The sequence below is a fragment of the Chelonia mydas genome, chromosome 13 (assembly GCF_015237465.2).
Source record: "Chelonia mydas isolate rCheMyd1 chromosome 13, rCheMyd1.pri.v2, whole genome shotgun sequence".
Classification (NCBI taxonomy): domain Eukaryota; kingdom Metazoa; phylum Chordata; order Testudines; family Cheloniidae; genus Chelonia; species Chelonia mydas.
In genome coordinates this window covers 25,522,957-25,527,971 of record NC_051253.2, presented here as the reverse complement: position 1 = coordinate 25,527,971, position 5,015 = coordinate 25,522,957, and positions in this window count along the sequence as shown.

The following is a 5,015-nucleotide window of genomic DNA, read 5'->3' as shown; positions in this document are numbered from 1 at the left end:
CTGGTTTCTCCTCCCCCACGCTGCCTGGACTCCAGCAAGGGGAGCACTGAGAGCACCGGACAGTCTCCCTGCTCTCTGCTCTGGTTCCTGGGGCCCCATGTCCCACCTGGCTGCTGGGAAGATGGAGGAGCAATTTCAGGGAAAAGTTCTGCTCAGCCCTGGACTGGAGCATGCTGGACCTCCTGAGACTTTAACTGCCAAACTCTAACCAGGCTCTCTACTGGAAGCTGTGACTCTCCCAACCTGCGTGTATAACATTTTGATGATTTAACTGTGAACAGTATCTCTCCTTCCAGTGATTATCAGGGCCAACAGTTCCAGCAGCAGATAATGTTACCTCGGTCTTCCCTGTGCAGGGCTGGAACCTTTGGCTCCAACGAGGCCGCCTGACTACCCTGGAAATTAGCCCTCATTTTGGACAGTGGCGTAGCTGCATAACTGCAAGCTCCTACGAGCTAGGAAAAGCTACGAGTGGGAATTTAACAGTGCTTGAAACCTGGGTAGGCTGCACCAGTGCAATTAGCAGCTTTGCCAACTATGCCAAAGCTTTGCCCCAGTATAAATACACTGATGACTGAAGTGGGGGCTAATTCCCCCTGTAGGCCAGGCCTAGAGCTCCCCTGGATGCAGTAAAACCAGGGGGGGATAGCTGTCAGAATTTTTTGCTAAAACTCCTTAGTATAGACCCAGCCACTGAGGTGGAATGATGGGTTTGCCCGCCAGCTGTCACCGCTGTTTCGCTGGAGCATGGCTAGGTTAGCAGGGCAGCAGCACCCACATTTCTAGCAGAAAAACGTTTGCGGCGGGGGGGGGGGGGGGTTCAGTTTTAAATGGAAGCTTCAAATTGGCCTTACACTGCAGAACGCAGCCCAAACGGCAAATCTGCAATCCTCTCCCCAGTCTTCTCCTCTCCCTGATTGAGGCAGGGGTTTTGCACAGGACTCTGCTGTGTTTTTACAATGAGCTTCGTGCCAGTCTCTCTCATGCAAAAACTTGTCAGGGCGGCAGGAGCTCCTGACATGGCAGGGAACCCAGCGCAGGCCAACCAGAGAGAACAAAGATGGATAGGGTTGCTAACTTCCTCGTAGATACCCCCATGCCTCCTCAGCTGCAATTGTTCTGTTTTTCATGTCTCCCCTCCCTGCACTCTCCCTCCACAGCCGCAGGCAAAAGCTCCTGGATGGGTTCACGCCCCCCCCTTGTCTTAAGTGGGGCTTATTTACACTTCCACTAATGGTAATTGAAGGATGAGTTCAAACTCAACCCAGAACAAGCTTACATCCAGCTCAGAACACATTGGTCTCCTTTCTAAATTCTAAGGCTTGGGGGCTGGGATTTTTTGTTGTTGGCATAATCCGGACCCCTTTGCCACCCGCCCCCACAGGTCCCCTCTCTTGCTGAGTGAGAGTTCCAGCTCGCACGCCTCCAGTGAATACAAGCATGTGAGAGTTTCAAGCCCTAGCACAGGCCAGCAGGAGAGGGCAAGATCTAGGCTGCTGGAATGGGCCCAGGGCTGGCCCAGCTCCCTTGTTTCCAAGGAGCCTAGGCTACTTCTTAGAAGAGAGTTCAGAATAAATTCAAGCTGGCACCGTCTTCTTTAGTTCTACCTGCTGAGTTGTGACACTGATCCTTGAATAATGCACAGTGTTTTTGTGAAGTAGGAGCCTTCGGAAGCAAGTGAAGCCACTCTCCACCCCCATCGAGAAGGCAGGCAGGTGACAGGGGATAAGCAATGGCAGGAGCAGTAACAACACAGGGCAGAATGTGTGTCATTCACACCTTCCCCACCCCCAGAGAGTCAAAGCCAGTGAGCAATGCTCTATACCCCTTCCCCGTACTTCACCACCCACACGCCTGCGATTTAACACGACTTAGAAACGCAGGGAGAGACCAAGCGTAGGAGAGCTAGGAAACATTCCACCGGCCGAGGGCTGTCCTCTGCAGCTGGGAGCAGGGCAGCCAAGTGAGCAGCAGCCGAGCCCAGCAATGTCGAGACTTCTCAATGGATATATTAGGACCCCACTGACTCCCTTTCCAAACAAACTCCTGTGAATTATAGGGAGATAATGGCTGGTTAGCTTGGCACGCTCCAAGCAGAGGGCCAAGAGCTGATGAGTGAGCTAAGTGAGACGGCTCAGTGTGCTCCCCTTTGAGGGGGACTTCCAGAAGACAACTCTTCCAAGTAGAGAAGCAGGGTACAGGGGCATCCCAGGAGTTAGCGGATGCTGAAGCCTTGAGGCCAGATGAAGCTTAGCTCATTGCTATGGCAGTGAGAGACCGAGAAGGGCATTATGGGAATAGCAGCCATGTTATGAGAGCAGCAGCCTAGAGCCAACATGCACCTGGACTGGCTATGCACCCTTGTTCTACTACAGTAGAACCTCAAAGATACGAACACCAGAGTTACGGACTGGTCGGTCAACCGGACACCATGTGAAACCGGAAGTAAGCAATCAGGCACAAGCAGAGACGAAAAAAAAAAAAAAAAAAAAAAGTAGTACTGGCCTATACTGCATCTTAAAGGTAGGTAAATCTGGGCTGCCTGTCCCCACCCCCATGTGCAGGGCAGCCACTGACCCCTACGAGGTGAAGACACTGGGACTGCCAGGCCAAGGCAGCCAGAGCCAGCAGAGCAGGAGCAGCGCTGGGGTCTCCACATTTTTCACCCCTTCCTCCCGCAACCAGGAGGGGGCCGTGCTGTTTGCACCTCCCTCCCCCAGGCGGGACAGACAGACCCTGGGTGGGAGACGAGCTTCCAAACTCAGTCTGACCCAGGGAAAGAAGCTGCCTGCAAGGAAGCTGCTGGCGCTGTGGAGGGAGCTCAGCTGGTGCTGAAGCCTGGCCTAGAGTGTCAGCAGCTGGATCTGGAGCCCGAACTGAGCTTTGTTCAGAGTTAGGAACATGTCGGTGTTACGGACACAACCTCCATTCCCGAGGTGTTCGTAACACTGAGGTTCTACTGTATGGAACAGCCTCGGAGTATGCCTGGGAGTGCCAAGGTTTAACAGCTTTGCCGCCCACATTGTTTACTAAGATTGTTTCTATGTAAACAGAGCGTTTGTTTCTTAAATGAGTCTGCTTTGGGAGGCCTACTCCCCACCTGCAGTTGCAGTCCTGTGTCCCCACCCCACCTGCAGCGTGACGGAGAAGAGCAAAGGCTACGTCCTCTTTGGGGTGTGCCTGGCTGCGGAGGAGGAACAAAGACTATTTGAAGGATGTGTTTGCAGGAATAAAACCACAGGTCAGAACAAGAACAGGACTCTGCAGCTGGAACTGGGAGCAGGGTACCCTAGAGGACTCCTGACCTTGGCCTATCTGAGGAAGAGGCAGAAAGGAGCCTGGGAAAGCAGTGAAATTGCTGAAGTCCCACAGATTTGTTCTGAACAAACCAACTGCTCCACTCTCTATCCTGCAGCTGGGGGATAGACAGCCCCCTCCCAGAGCATTTACTGCTCTAGCATCAAGCTGTTGAACCTCGGGAAACAGCATGGCCTCAGCTCAGCAGCTGAGCAGGCTGGGGATCTTTGCGTCACGCAGAGCTATCCTACAGTCGGCGAGGGGCCCCCTCTGTGCTCTGTCCCTACCCCGCCACAGCTTCTGGCAGCCTTCGGAGACATTCCTTCAGTCTCTTGGTGGGTGACAGAGAACAGGTTCTCGGATAGTCGTCCCTGCCTATTAGCCCCCAAGGGAGGTCATTCCCATGTCTACCAGCCTAATGGCTGGGGATCATGCTTGAAACATCAGGGAGTTCAGAGCCTGTGGTCAGTAAAGGAGCAGTGCCTCAGTCTGAGTTAGCTGGAGCTGCTGCAGTCCCTGCTGGTACCGACACTACAGCATTACCAGGAGCTCTGCCAGCTGCGAGAGGGTAAATTCCTGCCTCTGTATTCATCTCAGTCTCTCTCCCCACCCCTGCAGCAGCCCAGCTTGCTCCCTTTCCTTGTGTCTTATCTCTACTTGCTGCTCCTTGGTCTGCCAAGTCTCTTCTTCCTTGTGCTCTACCTTCCTCTGGTCACTGTCTGGGGCACACAGTCTTAGAGGGTAAGCTCATCATTTGTTTAGGCAATACCCCCACTATTAAATAATCCTGATATAACCCCGGTCCTCCTCCCCCAGGGATTAACCTCAAGCCCCAGGAATCCTTTATTTGCTATATGGTGGAGGGGAAAATGGTGGATAAAGGGATGGATTGTTGCCAAGCAACTATAAATCAGTTGTCCTTCCATGTTTAGCAATTTCACAAGGGACATTCCCATCCGGTACCATTCCGGCAGAATGCATGCCAGAGGTGTCTGTCTTTGGGGTCCTCCATGGGGCACCATGCTTTCCCAAGGAAGCGTGCATGGGGCGGATAGGGTGCAGCCCGTAAGCTGCTTCTGATGCTCCCTGCTTGGAGCAGCAGCTGTTGAGGGTGGTGGGGGGGCAGGGGAGGGGGTTGAATATTATTTTCATGTACCTGTGTTTACTACAGATTATCCCCGGTCAAGTTTCAGGAAGAAGCCAAGTGATTGCTCTTCAAATGAGACCGTTACCTTTTCCGTAACTGGTGTTCTTGGAGATGTGTTGCTCATGTCTATTCCACAATAAGTGTGTGTGCTCGCCACGTGCACCGGTGGTTTTTCCCCTAGCAGTACCCATGGGGGGAGCGCCCCGCACAACCCCTGGAGTGGCGCCTGCCTGGTGCGGTATAAGGGGAGCTGCACGCTTCCCCCACCCTCAGTTCCTTCTTGCCAGAAAACTCCGACAGAGAGGAAGGAGGGTGGGATATGGAATAGACATGAGCAACACATCTCAAAGAACACCAGTTACGGAAATGGTAAGTGTCTTTTCTTCTTCAAGTGATTGCTCATGTGTATTCCACAATAGGTGATTCCAAGCTATATCCGTTGGAGGTGGGTAGGAGTTCACAAGTTCCCAGGACGGAGGACAGCCCTGCCAAACCCAGCATCGTCCCTGGTTTGGGAAATGATCACATAGCGTGAGGTGAACGTGTGAACTGAAGACCACGTGACGGCCCT